Consider the following 17282-nt stretch of genomic DNA (forward strand, 5'->3'; position numbering starts at 1 on the left):
TCTCTCTCCCAAAACTAACAAAACAAAACAAAAAAGTTGGGCAGCCATGAAGGAATTGTGGAAGTATCGGTCGATCCGAGAGGAAGTATCGATGGTGACGAAGGTGGATCTGATTGGAGATGTTTTCTTGTCCGACAACCGTGGAAGACGATTTGACCGAAGATCAAAAGCGATTTCATCAATTTTTTTGAGAAAGAGAAGAAATTATGGTAAAGAGGGCGGTGATAGCGTTTAGGGTTTGCGATTGTGTTTTGTTTGATTTCGTTTTCGGTCATGGTGGCAAATAAAACACAAGGTTGGGCTGGTGATTCCTTCGATTGATACAAGGAGTACATGTTAGTGTTCTTTAGGGTTTGTTTGTTTGTTTTAATTTTTTAAAATCATTAAAAATCGATTAATTGAAAGTCCATGATGATTGGCAGATACTGTGTATCCATAACTGTAGCATGGCCTATAGAATGGCATGTAGGATGGTCTGTAGAAGATTTATTTTAAAATGTTTTTTTTCTTAATTATAGATGAAATGTTTTTGGCAATCCATGAAACCGAACCGAACGAAACTGAATTAAGTTCGGTTCAGTTTTGGTTTCAATTTAATAGAACCGACCTTGGTCGGTTTGGTTCTGATTTTGCTTGAAATCGAACCAACCCGAACTAAGTTGCACCCTTACTTCAGATAACAACTTGCTTAGATGATTTCAACCCAAAAGAACCATTATTGATTGATTTTTCAATTTTCATCTAAAAACTAAGACAAAAAGTGAAAAAAAAAAAAAAACCTAATTTTTTTACATATATATTCAAAATGTTCCAAAAATTTCTTGACAATAGCTTCTTCTTCTTTCTTAAATCCTTTCTGATGGAATGAAGTCTTCAAAACTTGATTGAGATGTCAAAAATCTAATTTTTGGATGAAAACGATGAGTTCGAATGGTTATAGCACTCAATCATGAGAAATGTGAGAGATGAGGTCCATGGACCATTTAGAAATAAAAAGTTTACCAAATGTCCTTCCAAGCAACCTTTGAAAACTTGGTGATTATTTAGAAAGAAGTCCCTCTGCGAGGGTCCTTAAAGTAATTTTCTTTTGAAATTAATGGCATTCTAATAGATTTATTGTAACCAACAAATGGGAGTCTCAATCTGGAGACCTAGAGTCTATTCTTTACAGAAGCCAACTCCAGCTCTAGAAGCCGATTTCTGGAAGATACAGAAGCCCAGAGCTTGAAAAGTCAAATCCAACAAAAGCTTGTTTGATATAGAAGCACGTATGCCAGAAATTGATGTACATTTGACAATTTTTTATTTTTGATTCTGGTAAAATGAACAAAATACCCTTAATGTTGATAATGCACTTAGAATGCACAAAAAATGAGCAGAATATCTTAATAAATATATAATTACACTAAATATATGTATATATATATATATATATATATTAAAAATTATAAAAATAATTATTTTCAATTTATAAATTTTATAATTCTATCAAAATTTCGGTAGCATCTCCTCTTAAAAATGAACATATGATAAAGAAAATACCTGCATAATACATAATCCAATATCTACATAAAAATGAAGAGTGTTTTGATAATAAATTAGTAATGATGAATTACTTTTGATCTTAGTAGTAAAGATGAAGGGTATTTCGATAATTCCTTTTTATTTTTAAGGTTAAGTTTGATTGGAAATTTGATTAAAGATGAAGGGTATTTTAGTAATTTCATTTTATTTTTTAAGATTAAGTTTGGTTGGAAATTTGATTAAAGATGAAGGATATTTTGAAAGATGAATAGTATTTTGGTAATTAAGATGAAGGGTATTTTAGTTATTTTATTTTATTTTTAAGGTTAAGTTTGATTGGAAATTTGATTAAAGATGAAAGGTATTTTAGTAATTGGAAAAGATGAATGGTATTTTGATAATTTCTTTTTATTTTTTAAGATTAAGTTTAATTAAAAATTTGATTAAAGATGAAGGGTATTTTGATAATTGATAAAGATGAAATGTATTTTGAAAAAGATGAAGGGTATTTTGATATCGTTTTGTCTTTTACGGTTAAGTTCGGTTGAAATTTTGATTAAAGATAAATAGTATTTAAGTAAAGATGAAAGGTATTTTGGTAATTCTCTTTTATTTTTTAAGGTTATGTTTGGTTGAAAATCTGATTAAAGATGAAGGGTATTTTGATAAAAATGAAGGGTATTTTGGAAGATGAAGAGTATTTTGATAAAGATGAAAGGTATTTTAATAATCTCATTTCATTTTTTAAGGTTAAGTTTGATTGGAAATTTGATTAAAGATGAAGGGTATTTTGGTAACTACACTTGAACCGTTTTACATTTTTAGCTTCTCACAAAAGTCATTTGAAGAAATCCCTTTTGAGCGACTTCTTTTAAGAGCTACTTTTAGGCTTCAATTGAAATCCACTAGAGCTAAAAAAGTCTAAACGAATATTATTTATCTGACTTTTTTGGCTTAAAAGCAAAAAAAGCTAGCTCCTAAAACTAAAAAGAACAGGGCCTTAATGTCTCCATGCTTTTTTTTTTTCTAGGTCCCGTTCGGCACCCAACCATTTACCCAACAATTTGCCCAACATGTTTTGTCCTACATGAGTTAGAAGTTTTGAAATAGGCTGGTTTTTGGTGAGGATGATCTCTGTGGTAAGGAGATTATCCTCACTAAAAATCAGCCCATTCCAAAACTTCTAACCCCATCACAAATGGTTTACAAAAATGGAGAGTCCACGATTTTTCAACTTGTAAGTATAGGGTTAGAAATTTTGGAATGGGCTGATTTTTGGTGAGGATGATCTCTACGGACAAACATGTTGGACAAATTGTTGGTAAATAGTTGTGTACTGAACATTTCCTTTTTTTCTATAGGCCTCGCTGTAGACACCCGAATTTGAGCGAGCCCTCGACGCAAAATACCCCAAAAATCGAAAAAACTGGGAATGGGCTCCAAAGCCCAAACATACAAAAACCCAATGCATTTTCAATTAATAAATGTTCGAGGCCACGTGCTCATCCCTAAATCCAACCCTATATAAGCCCCAAAACCCATCTTTATTCTACAACCCAACCCAAATCCATCACCTAAGCCCATTGGATCTCTATCCCAATCCACTACTAAAGCCCAAAGCCCAATTCAATACCCAAACCCAATCCAACCTATCAATCTTATCAAACCAATCACCAACTCAATACAAAAAATGACACATGTCATCACACCCTTCCACCTCCCTCATCTAATCAACCAACTCCATCACTTCTCTCCAAAAATCAACTCAACCCATAACCCTACCCTAACCTAACCTATTCCTCCTTTCTCTAACACCATCAACCACCCACATCACTTTCCCTTAAAACACTCCCACAAAAATCACCTCAACCCAAACCTCCCACCATCACCCCCATACCCTTCTCTCTAATCAACCAACCACCATCACCAATCAACCAATCTCATCATTTCCCCATTTGCCACATGTCATCATCCCTTCACCTCTCCCAAAATCCAACCAATCAACCTCTTACACTACCCATCATCTCAAATCTAACACCTTACCTCTTCAACCATCTCTACACTCATTCTCCAAACAACTCTCTTACACCCATCAACCATCACTCATCTCATCCCACCAAACACTTTACCCAAATGGATTTGGGTAAGATCCAAACCATTTGGGTTAAAACACAACCAATTTCCCTCATTACAAAATTACCCTTATTTCCCTCTCAAATTTCATACCCTTCTTCTTTCAAACCCATGCCATTATCCCTTATTCTAATTCCTTACCCTATTATACCCTTAAAATACCTCTCCAACCTCTATAAAAATCCCTCCATTCTCAACTCTCAATCACTAATGAAAAATCCCACATCCAACCCTCCAAAAGATAAAAAAGAAATCACTCTCTCAACCTTTCCCCCTCAACCCTCAACTCACCTTACTACTCTCAACACCCAACTCTCAATCCTCAACTTCCATCTTCTACAACCTCAAGCAAGTCAAAGTCAACTCAAAGGAGTACATCCTTGAAGATCAAGATTGGGACAAGGTGGGTTTGACAAAAGGAACACCCCCCTCAACTCCCCTCTTCTACTCTCCCTTTCTCTACACATTTGCACACACCACTATGGTCTAAATCACCTAAGGGCCCCTTCTTCATAAGGGTGCTCTCAATGATTTAAACCGATATCGAAAGCCCCTCACACTTGAGGGCACACATCAAATGTTTTTTTTTTCTTTTCAATTTCATTTTCTTTATTTCAAAAGGCCGAATCCGAGGTTACTACATCACGTGGATGGAGTAGGGTGCCTAACACCTTCCCTACTCCATAAATGGACCCCCTTACCTTTGAATCAAAGGTTGGACCATGCACCTTATCCTACGAGAGTCAACAAAAAAATGTCAAAATGACATGTTCTTTTAAAGAAATATGACTTCGGGTGACCATTCACACCCATCTCAAAAAATGAATGGTGGCGACTCCAAAACACCCCCAAAGTGGAGGGATGTTTTAAAATATCGAAAATCCCATGTCCACACTCTCTATATTAATTGTGTAGAGACCTTGACTAAACCTCTCTCTTTAAGCCAAAAGAATAATGCTAAAGTAACCTCAAGGTTGGACCTCAAAACGCGCACACCCTGGCGTGAAAGTGTATGGGAACCATAAATGATTTTCCTCTAGATACGAGTGAAAAACATCTGTGGTTCATATCCGCTTTCACGTCAAGATGTGCGATATGAGGTCCAATATTAAGGTCACTCTAGCATGACTCAAGGCAAAAATTGAAAACCATATTCGTGGTTCTTACTATTACTCACTTGATTTTTGTAGATGATATTATTTTTCATTTCCTTCATAAGTCGCAGAGATTAAAAAACAAATGTCATTTTCCTTATTAAAACAGTGAGATCCGCTAGTTGACTTGAATTCATGATCTAACATATGGCATAAGTGCACTATGCTTCAAGGTGTTCAAATGTGTCTGACATGGCATGGCCATACAAATGTTAGCTTGTAGGACCTTCAGTAACTTTGTGACACCACAGAAATGAAACTAGAGTTGGATAGCAATGCAAGTTACTTGAATGAATTATCCACTCTTAAATCTTAATTGATTTGAGAGAAGAAAAAAAGATTTTATCTTGATACTTGAGTTTCAGTGTGCTAAGAATAAGGGTCATTTTAGGACTGTTGCGCTTTGACTTCTGATATGTTAGGATCGGTAGCGTTCATTTGATGCTACTAGATAACGAGGTTAACAAAACTAACCATTTTTTGGTTTGCAATGAATTGATATTTTTTGTTCAAGTATTCTAGCTGCTTTACCAATCCAAGATATGATTCCCCTTAATTAATCTATTGAAACTAAATTGCTTTTAGGCTATAGGTGTAACTAAAAATTATAACCAACAAGTACATATGATTCTTGTCCAAATCTAGGTTCGATTCCATTTATTTTAAAATCAAAATCAAAATCAACAAAAACCAAAAGCAAAATAATATTATGAACCCCGAATCTAGATGCCCAGAACTAAAATTGACCAATTCACATCACCACTACAATGGCACATGCTTAAGCCTGTCATGGCAACACATGAAATCGACCATGGACTATATTGAAAGGTCGTAGAAAAATCAAAACCAAAGGCGGAAAGAAAGTAATTACATGGAAAATACTCGATTGGATGGAAATGCATTCTCCTGATTAGCAAACACGTGGTGACTGTGGAAGATCCAACTCAGATTCCAACTCAAAATCTAGAATATTCACAAGCAAGACGTGTATAGAAGACTCCTTGATTATGTGGAGACAAAACCTTCTCCTCAATCTCCTCCACTCAATATTTAAATAGTTTCCTTTATTATTAATCTGTAAATATTTATTTCCAATCATAGGAAGTTGATATAGCTAAATAGGAAATTACTCCAACAACTCTTTTATTGCATTCCAACGGATCTATTCTACTTTAATACATGTTTTATTATAAATAAAGCAATTGTCTCTTCTTGCTATCATCTTGAGAGAGACCTTTATCCTTCTTACAACTCTCAAAGTCTTTATGGTATTAGAGCATCTCACAAAAACCCTTACCAAGGTCAAAACTATGAGCTAAATCCATCAAAAAAATTCTACAACAATGGCCACTAAAATCTCTTCAAAGTATCATTATCCATCAACATTGAATGTTGGAAACTTTGTGACAGTCAAATTATCCCACTCAAAATTTCTTTTGTGGAAAATACGAATACTAGGACTCATAGAGAGTCAAGATAAGATGGGATTTATTGGTAGAGAGTTCTCCATACCAAATTGTCATATCATTATCCTAGATACTGAAGCTGTGGATGGGAAACATGTGATTGTTAACCTGGATTATACCACATGGAGAAGGTTGGGTCGTCTTCCACGTGGGTGGATCACAGGAACATTATCAGAGGAAGTCCTCTATATGGTCGTCGGACTTAAGACTACTTCTGAGGTATGAAACACACTGTTGAATTCTTTTGCTCAAGATCATTTTCATAACTCTCAAAGTCTTTAGTGACTGTCGATGGGACACCAATGGACAGCCATGAGGTGTTCGGTTCATAGGTGAAGGATGGATTCTCATTGGTGATTTGCGCAAGGAATTGGAAACTGTTTTTATTTCTGATTGGGAATGGTTAGTTGTGTTGTTCGGGGCTTGGAATTGCTCTAGTATTGATAAGACCTTGGACATCTGTGGCCGAGATTTGGCCTCAGTACTGAGGCACTGTAAGGCAAGGGTGGCAGCCATATAGACTCCTTTCTAAGGATATTGGCCCTCCAACTTGGTGTCCATGATCTGAAATAACTTGCATTTGTCTCCCAAATAAAGCTTTGCTCAATCCACTAGTTTGTGCTCTACACCAATATTTGTCCCATCTAATGCACGACACCTAAACAAAAGTTCTAATAACACAACCTTGAAGTTGTAAACATCACTCTTTGCAGATAGCCGACCTGCTCATTATTGGATGCTTTAGTATAGGAAAGGATATATGTATATAAAGAGAGGAAAAGAGAACACTTTTATCTGGAACTTGTTTTGAAAATAGAATAATTTATCAAAACGGAGAATTTTTCAAACTTATTTACCAAAATGGAGTACTATACATCTTATTTTCTAAAATGGTAATTTTTTCATACATTTTAAAGATGTATGTAATAACTAGGGTTTCTTTTTCCATCTTGTTTCTTCGTTCTTGGATGAAAATCGAACAAAAATGGTTCTTTTGGTTTAAAATCATCTAAACAAGTCGTTATCTCAAGTTCTTAGTCGATCTTTCCACATATTTTAATAGGAAAAACTTAAAACTTAAAAATTAAAAATTAGTGGGTTTTATGAGTATCAAGTTCACCACTTTTTATTGTCAAATGCAGCAATAGAAAAAAAGTGATGAGTTCGACAATAAAAGTTGTGAACTTGACAATAAATAAAAAGTGGTGGCCTCTGACAATAAAAAATGGTGATTCGACAATAATAAGGGACTATTAAGAAATAAAAAGTTTATTAAATGGACTATCAAGCTACCACTCAAAACTTAGGGACTATTTTGAAAGAAATCCCTCCTCTAGGGTCCTTTAAGTAATTTTCCCTTAAAAAAGTTATTTTTACTGGTCAATTCCTAATTTAGGGCTATGTAGTAAATTTACTAAAGCACATGATGTTCCAAATATTGACCAAATTTCAGAGGGCAAGTGTAAAATAATAAAATCTATAAAAGAGAATCAATCAAATCCTAAGCTTCAATCCATTATGTATATATGAGGCAAGTGACCAGGGTCTAGAAAGTCGTTTTTAGAACCCTAATTACATAGACTTTATCAGTAAATTATATACTAAATCTTTTAATTGCATATAGTTCATGGTTAGTCCACAATAATTCTTGTTTTTAATTTAATTATCTAATTCAAAACTAATTAATGATATTTACGTGTAATTGGAATTATTTGTGAAGTTTCAAGGCGAATCAAGAAAATTCGAAGTTACCACTATGATCTAGAATCGAAAACAAGACCGTGGACCAAAATTCAAGTAAATTGACCAAAACTTTACCCCGGTGCCATAGTCAATGTCAGCGGCGCGATCAACGAAGAAGGTCAAGCTTCGAATTTCATACTAAAACTTAACGGTTGAACACCATTCGTAATAAACTATTTTTAGAATTTTTTGTAAACACAAAATGTTTCCGAAACCCTAATTTCCATATGAAATCCTAATCTGATCTCTCTATAAATAGAAGACCATACCAAAAGTTAAACTATCTAGATTTTAGAGAATTAGTTTTAGTTTTTATTTTTTTTCTATCTTAATTTTATGAAAGTTGTAAGAAGGTTCTGCCAGTTTCAAATAAAAAACTAATAAAGAAAATTTATTTCTCTCATCTATTTTCCTTGTCATGCTTTCTTTATTTTATTTTTGCTTTATTGTTCTTGCGATAACTATTGGCTAAACCTCTGGTAGATCAGTTTAGAAAGTTTGAGTAAGATTTGTTAGTGTTTTACTATTCTCGTAATGACTTAATAGTTTTATTATGATAGCGTATGTATTTATTATTAAGTTAAATATTAAATGTTTCAAAGTTTTGATGGTATCTTTCTTTGCTAAGTTCAAGAAGAACCATGCTCTACAGAGAGTAGTTAATGTTTACTTAATAATCTTGGCCTAAATTATTGCATACTTTTGAACTCGTTTATATTTTAATTGCTTGATTTTTTTATTACAAACATTAACTTTGTTTAGTGGATCGAAATAAATAAAGAACCAGAATTCACTGATAAAGCTTGTGATGGTGGATCTAATTGATCTACACTTTTATCTCATATTCTTAAATTTTTATTTTAGTAGTTTATTTTGGATAAATCATCTTTTGCAAACTGTTTTTAAATCACTTGTTAAAATTGAATTGGATTGGAAGTAAAAAAATTTCTTTGGATTAACGTTGTCTTTGTGATTCGACCTTTGCTTGCCAAGATTTTCTTTTGTTCTTTATTTTATCATCATCTATAGCTCGAACAAATTGGTGTAGCTACCGGGGTAACGTTGTAATCCATTATTATTTTATTTGAAAATCTGATTCGATTTTTTGTCGATCAAAATTTTTATTTTAGAAAAATTTGAAAAAAATACTACTGAATTTTTGAAGTCAGCACGAACAAAATCCTAAAATTTGAGTCAAATTCATCAAAAAATTTCTGTGCTACTTAAGTCAATTGTGGCACTACGATGAAACCTCGAGATTCACACTTTAAATTTTTGTAAAATATTTTTTCAGACTTTTGGATTTCAATGAACATATAATTTTTCTGAAATTTTAACTTTGATTTGTCTTCTGTTTTTAGTCAAAAGATTCGACAAGGAGCAACGTGGTTGGAAAATTTTATTTTACCACTAGGATTCGATTATTTGACGAAGAACCATAAATTTATTTTTGTTTAAAGTAGAACTACAGTAGGATTTTATTTTAGAAGTTTTTAATTTATTTTCAGAATTTAATTTTAATTATTCTGAGAATGCTCATATTATAATAGAATTAAGGGACGACGACTGTTAGACGTAACTGTCTCAACTCCTTAGGTTTGTACACCGAGTTTGGTATCGGTGGCCCGAGTTGACTCAACTCAATCAACGCCTGTCTAGAATGGGAGGTAAAACTCAAAATCCCACGCATCCCTTGCAAATGGATTTCTGTATTGAATTTGAGTGAATTAACTACACACTTCCGATTGCACATTAGTAAAAAAGGACACCCTTATGAGGATGACACAAATAACATAAGAATCAGATTTTATCATCTCATTCTTGTCCTATTAGGAAATTAATTCACACAAGTCCAAATTTAATTAAAATCTTATTAGACTCGATCATAGGTCTCATCGAGCTCAATAGGCAAAGCTAACCTAAGTTGTACCAATTATACTTTTTAATCGAAGTCAGTGCCTAAGCGTAATCTTGCCCCTATGTACCCTACTGTACTAGGGGGATAGACTACGTCTATTCTAGACAAAGAGGTGATTTAAGATTGTCTTTGCTCAGCATCGTGCACCACTTCTTATCTAGGGATTAAACTGGCTGATTTCGATTTCAAAGAATTGGGTTTGAGGCTCAAGTTATCCCTTTGAAATAGTTATGAGTTGTCTAGTCTAATAGGAACCCATCAAGCACATGTAAAATTCCTCCCTACTATCTGTGTTCATCATTAGTGCATGTTAGGTAGGAGATCTCAAAAAAATCCACTTGAACCATTCGATCCTGATATCACAAGATTTTATCCACTTCAAGGGATTAAAAAAGAATTTGATTCCTCACTTATCTCTCAGCCAACCGAAATGGCTCAACAATTGTCCAACCTCAAATGATCTAAGAAGAATAACGAACTCTTAATGAGTTATTCGCACTAACTACAACCACTCCCCCTTTATGTATTATCTTGCCAGCAATCAATGTGGCACAATTCGAAATTAGGGTAGCTACCATCAATATGCTCCCTAAGCTTCATGGTTTCGAGAGTGAATAACCCTATAACCATTTGAACAAATTTCTGACCATATGTCAAACCTTTCGAAATGGTTACTTCAATATGAAAATGTCAAGTTGAGGTTGTTCCCTCTATCTCTAGAAGATCATGCAACAGCATGGTTGAACTCGATGCCCTCTAATTTGATTACCACTTGGGACGAGTTATCCCGTAAATTCATGGCCAAGTTCTTTCCAATGGAAAAAATTGAACAAATAAAAAATGACATTAGGAATTTTAAAGGCAAACCCAATAAAGAATTTTTCCAAACCTATAAAAGATTTAATGGCTTACTTGTAAAATGCCCACATCATGCGATTGATAAAGCCTAACTGGTCAATTTCTTCTATCGTGGTCCTACGACAGTCCAACGTATCCTTTTGGAGTCTATGCACAAAGGAAAATTCATGAATTATACTTCAAATCAAGCTTATGAGTTTCTCGTAAAACTCGTTGAAAATGCTCGAAACTGGAGTATCAATTTAGGAGACTCTGATAGGAGTGACTTTAGAACCAATAAACTAGGAATATATGAGATCAAAAGTGATCCGAATCTCAAAAACGTAATGACTATTTTGGTTAGCACTATGCAAAATTTGAATAAGAAATTTGATGCTTTCAGCATCAAAACTAACCAACAAGAGGTACATCCTGTACTCCAAGTAAATTCAGAGATACCTTTCGCATGTAACATATGCGAAACTTTTGACCACCTCATAGAAAATTATCCTATGGCCACTACAGAGCAAACCAATGCCATTGAGTCATATAACACTTTTAGGAAACCCACTCCAAACTCGTATAATCAGACTTACCACCCTAACAACAGGTTTCACCCCAACTTCTTCTATCATCAGAACGAACCTATCAAACAGGGTGGTGCTCCTAATTTTCAAAAAGACTATAATAAGCAATCTCAATCCAATGCGAACCTCTATTTGGTTTCGCAAGCATCATACTCTTCACCTTATACGTCTGATCAAATATCGATTATTGTCGATCTTATGACTCAATATTTTCCCTCAGTTGCACAAACAAACTCTGCATTAGAAATAATGATGGAAAATATGTTAAAACAACAACAACAAATGCATCAATTCATGTAGGGCTAAGTACAGTTGACTCAAAATAATACATAATCAATTAACAATCTTGAGGTTCAACTAAGCCAATTAACCCTCTTTTTAGGGGAAAGAAATAAAAGAGAATTCCGAAGCCAAACTGTGCCTAACCCAAAAGGAACTGCCTCAAAAGGACAATATGAAATAGCAAGTCAACCTGGTTCCTCTAATGACTATGTTCAAGCAGTCCACACATTACGTTCTAGTAAGTTAATGAATAACCAAGTGCACATGCCTAATGAGGTCCCAACACAAAAGGATATTCAAAGTACACCATCAACAGAGGAAGATAACCAATAAAAAGAGACTCATCCACAAATGAAAAAAGAAATTACTATTCCCAAGGTCCCATTTTCACATAGATTAACAGACAATGAAAAGGGAAAGCAGTTAGAAGGTATTCTTGAAGTCTTCAAGAATGTTCAGATTAACATCCCCTTTCTAGACGCTATCCGTCAAATCCCTTCATATGCTAAGTTCTTTAAAGATCTCACTATAGTGGAAAGAAAAAACCATTGTACCTAGAGAGGCTACAATGACGGCCCAATCATTTTGTCTGATTCAACAAACAATTGCACTTAAATTCAATGATCTAAGTTGTCCAACAATCTTTGTGCATATAGGAAAAATAATGATTGAGAAATTTTTACTAGATCTAGGGGCCAATATGAATCTTCTGTCCTTTCTTGTCTACAAACAATTAGGTTTGGGGGAACTCAAACCTACAGATATCACTCTCAACTTAGCAGACAGATCATTTAAGATTTTCAAAGGGATAGTGGAGGATGTAATAATCAAGGTTAAAGACTTTTATTTTCCCGTTGATTTTTTGGTACTTGACACTGAACCTGTCTGAACCCAGACAATCATGTTTCGGTTATCTTGGGCCAACCATTCCTAGCCACATCTGATATTGTTATCAGATGTAGAAATAGAATCATGACCTTAGCTTTTGGAGATATGAAAATAAAATTGAATGTCTTCCACAACAAATGTCAATCCACTAACATGGATGATATGAAGGAGGTCAATATGATTGATACATTGGCTAGTAGAACATTCTATGAAACAGAGAACATTGACTTGCTTCAAGAGTACTTAGGTCAATTTGACTTCGAGTTGATGAAGAACAGTCCATCAAGGAAGTAAATGCCCTCATAGAATCTGTCCTTAAGATGGATTTTACAAATTGACAACCTAAAATAGAGTTTTCCCAAATCTTCATCCCTGCATTCTGTGGACATGGGATTTTCATCTCTTTTGAAACATCCCTCTACTTTGGGGTGTTTTGGAGTCGTCACCATTCAAATTTGATAAAAGGGTGTGAATGGTCACCCGATGTCACATTTTTTGAAAATCATATCATTTTTAATGTTTGACGACTCTCGTAGGATAATACAAGTGGTCCAACCTTTGATTCAAGGTAAGGGGATCCATTTATGGAGTAGGGAAGGTGTTAGGCATCCTACTCCATCCACCATAGGTGGTAACCTCGAATTTTGTCTTTTAAAATAAAAAAAGAAGAAATCGAAAAGAGTCAATGTGTGCCCTCAAGTGTGAGGGGCTTTCGATATTGGTTCAAATCATTAAGGGCACCCTTATTGAAGAAGGGGCCCTTTGGTGATTTAAGTCATTGTGGTATGTGCAAATGTGTAGAAAATGGGGTGAGTAGAAAGGGGGTGAGTTGAGGGGTATTCTTTTATCAAACCCGCTTGATCCAATCTTGATCTACTTTTGGCTTTCTTTGATGTACCCCTTTGATGAGTCTTCCTTTTCCTTTCTTGATTTGTTTGAGAGAAAGTTGAGGATTGAAGGTTGAGATGAGTTGAGAGTTGATAGTGGTTAGAGAGTAGAGTAGGAGTAGAGAGTTGAGGTGAGTTTTGATTTTTTTTTAGGTGTGTTTCTTTTTAATTTTTCATTAGATTGTCAAGGGAGAATGATGGAGTTTTTATAAAGATTGGGGGGTTATTTTAAAGGTATAATGGGATGAAGGATTGAAATAATGGATAATGACATGAGTTTTAGAGAAGAAGGGTATGAAATTTGAAATGGGCGTGGAGGTAATTTTGTAATGAGGAAAATGAGTTGTGTTTTAACCCAAATGATTTTGATCTTACCCAAATCCATTTGGGTAGAGTGTTTGGTGGGGTAAGATGAGTGATGGTTGATGAGAGAATGGGGGTGTAAGGTGTTAGGTGTTTGATGGAGTGTTGGGTTGATGGAAGAGATAAGGTGTTAGATTTGGGGGGATGGGTAGTATAAGAGGTTGATTGGTTGGATTTTGAGAGAATTGGATGGATGATGACATGTGGCAAATGGGGAGATGATGAGATTGGTTGATTGGTGATGGTGGTTGGTTGATTAGAGAGAAGGGTATGGATGGTGATGGTGGAAAGTATGGGTTGAGGTGATTTTGTAGGAGTGTTTTAAGGGAAAATGATGGGTTAAGGTGTGGGAGATATCGGTTGTGATGTGGGTGGTTGATGGTGTTAGAGAATGGGGATAGGTTAGGTTAGGGTAGGGTATGGGTTGTTGTATTGGTGGTTGATGGTGTTAGAGAATGAGGATAGGTTAGGTTAGGGTAGGATATGGGTTGAGGTGATTTTTGGAGAGAAGTGATGTAGTTGATTGATTAGATGAGGGAGGTGGAAGGGGGTGATGACATGTGTCATTTTTTGGTGTTGAATTGGTGATTAGTTTGATATAGATGATGGGTTAAATTGGGTTTGGGTAGTGAATTGGGCTTAGGTTGGGTTGGGTTTATGTTGGATTAGGTTTAGGAATATAGAATAAGGTAGTTTTGGGTTTTATGTGATGGGCTTAGCTTAGGTTAGGTTTGGGTGTGGACTTGGACTATTTATGGAGAGGGGAATAGGATTTTTGAAAGTATGGGCTTTGCAGGCCCAATATGATTTATTATTTTTGGGCCTTTTTACGTCGAGGACCCACTCAAATTTCGGTGTTTACATCTTCAGTTGAAGCAATTCTTAAACCTAAACTCAAATAGTTGCCTAACACGTTGAAATATGCATTCTTAGGGAAGGCCAAAACCTTCCTTATAATCATATCACCTGACTTAAAAAAGTCTTAAGAAAAGTAATTATTAGAGGCCATACATGAACATAAGGAAGCTATTAGTTAGACCATAGCTGATATCAAGGGCATCAGTCCTTTTGTAGTCATGCACCGAATACACCTCGAGGACAATTACAAACCATCGAGAGAACCGCAAAAGAGACTGAATTTGGTCTTACAAGTGGTTGTTCGAGGAGAAGTCCTCAAAATGCTAGATGCGGATATTATATACCACATTTTTGATAGTAAATGGGTAAGTCCCGTTCAAGTGGTCCCAAAGAAATTCGGTATCACTGTTGTGACCAACAAAGACAATGAATTAGTACCAACTCGTATCCAAACTAGGTGGCAAGTTTGTATAGACTACATGAAGTTGAACTCTATGACACGAAAATATCACTTCCTTCTTTCATTCATAGATCAAATGCTCGAACGCCTGGCTGGACATGCCTACTACTACTTTTTTGATGGATACTTGGGGTATAATTAGATCTCGATCTCTCCTGAATATCAAGAAAAAATAACTTTCACGTGTTTCTTCGAGACTTTTGCCTATCGACGCATGCTCTTTGGGTTTTGCAATGCTCCAACAACTTTTTAACGATGCATGTTGAGCATTTTCTCTGATATGGTAGAAAATTTTCTTGAAGTCTTCATGGATGATTTTTCAGTCTTCGGATCTAACTTTGACAATTGCTTACATCACTTAAAGTTAGTCTTAGCTAGATGTCGCAAAAAGAATCTGGGGTTAAATTGGGAAAAATGCCATTTCATGGCCACTTCCGGGATTGTGTTGGAACACATCATCTCCCACAAGGGGATTGAGGTAGATAAGGCAAAAACTGACCTTGTCGTTAATCTACCTCCCCCTAAAATTATGAAGGAAGACCGTTCTTTTCCAGGGCATGTAGACTTTTATAGGCATTTCATTAAGGATTTTGGAAAGATTTCCAAATCTCTATGCGACTTATTATCTAAAGACGCAAACTTTAATTTCTCTATTGCTTGTTTAAACACATTTGACAAACTCAAAACTGAGTTGATGACAACACCTATCATCTAACCACAAAATTGGAATTTGTCTTTTGAGGTGATGTGTGATGCTTCAAACTACACAATAGGTGTTGTATTGGGGCAACGAGTTGAAAAACTTTCCCATGTCATCCAATACTCGAGTAAAACGTTAAAGGATGCCTAACTCAACTACTCCACAATTGAAAAATAGCTATTAGCAATGATTTTTTCTTTGAAAAAATTTCGCTCCTACTTAATAAGATCTAAGGTTATAATCTTTATTGACCATGCAGTGCTGAAATACCTTCTCTCAAAGAAGGATGCCAAAGTAAGGTTAATCCGATGGATTCTTTTATTGTAAGAATTTGATCTTGAAATCCAATATAAGAAAGGGTGCAAGAATGTGGTTGTTGACCACTTATCCAAATTGATAGTTGAAACAAGTACTAACTCCTTCTCAATCTTCGAGAATTTTTCAGATGAACAACTAATGTCTATTTCCAATCTGGATACACATTGGTACACTGACATTGTCAATTACCTGGTGACTAGGCAAATACCTACCTTATGGAAGAAACAAGAGCGACTGAGATTTCTCGTCCAAGTTAAGTGATTATTCTAGGATGATCTGTACTTATTTAAGTACTGTCCAAATTAAATAATCTGTTGATGTATTTTTGACCATGATTAGAAATATATACACGATTTCTACCACAACCATGCCTGTAGTGGATACTTTGGAGGTAAGAAAACATCAGCAAAAGTGTTGCAATGCGATTTTTACTGGCCAACATTTTTCGTGATGCCCATATCTTCGCTAAATCTTGTGATCGATGCCAACGTTTAGAAAAGATTAGCTGAAGGAATGAAATGCTTCAACAACCCATTTTGATCATCGAAATTTTTGATTTTTGGGGCATTGATTTCATGGGATCCTTCCCCATTTCACATGGATTCCAATTTATTCTAGTCAAAGTCGACTATGTATCTAAATGGGTAGAAGCAACAATGTGTTAGATCAATGACCACAAAGTCATTGTGAACTTTCTTAAAAATATGGTATTTACTTGCTTCAGTACTCCAAAGACGATCATTAATAACGGAGGTACATACTTCTGCAATCGAATTTTTGAAAGCATCATGTGTAAATACGCTATTACTCATAAGGTCATCACTTCATATCACCCTCAAATGAGTGAACAGATTGAAATATCTAATCGCGAAGTTAAGACCATTTTTGAAAAAATAGTAAATCCTTCACGAAAGGATTGGGCTTTGTGATTGAATGACGCCTTGTGGGCATATCGTACTCCTTTCAAAACTTCGATTGGCATGTCCCCCTATTGTTTCATCTTTGAAAAAGTCTGTCACCTCCCGGTAGAACTTGAACACCACGCGTATTGGGCTATAAAAATCTCAACTTCAATCTTGTCAAAGCAGGAAAGTACAAAAAACTTCAACTCTCTAAGTTGGAAGAATTGCGTAACGATGCATATAATAGTGCTTGACTGTATAA

The sequence above is a fragment of the Akebia trifoliata genome, chromosome 9, assembly GCF_017979445.1.
Source record: "Akebia trifoliata isolate Shusen 1 chromosome 9, ASM1797944v1, whole genome shotgun sequence".
NCBI classification, from domain to species: domain Eukaryota; kingdom Viridiplantae; phylum Streptophyta; class Magnoliopsida; order Ranunculales; family Lardizabalaceae; genus Akebia; species Akebia trifoliata.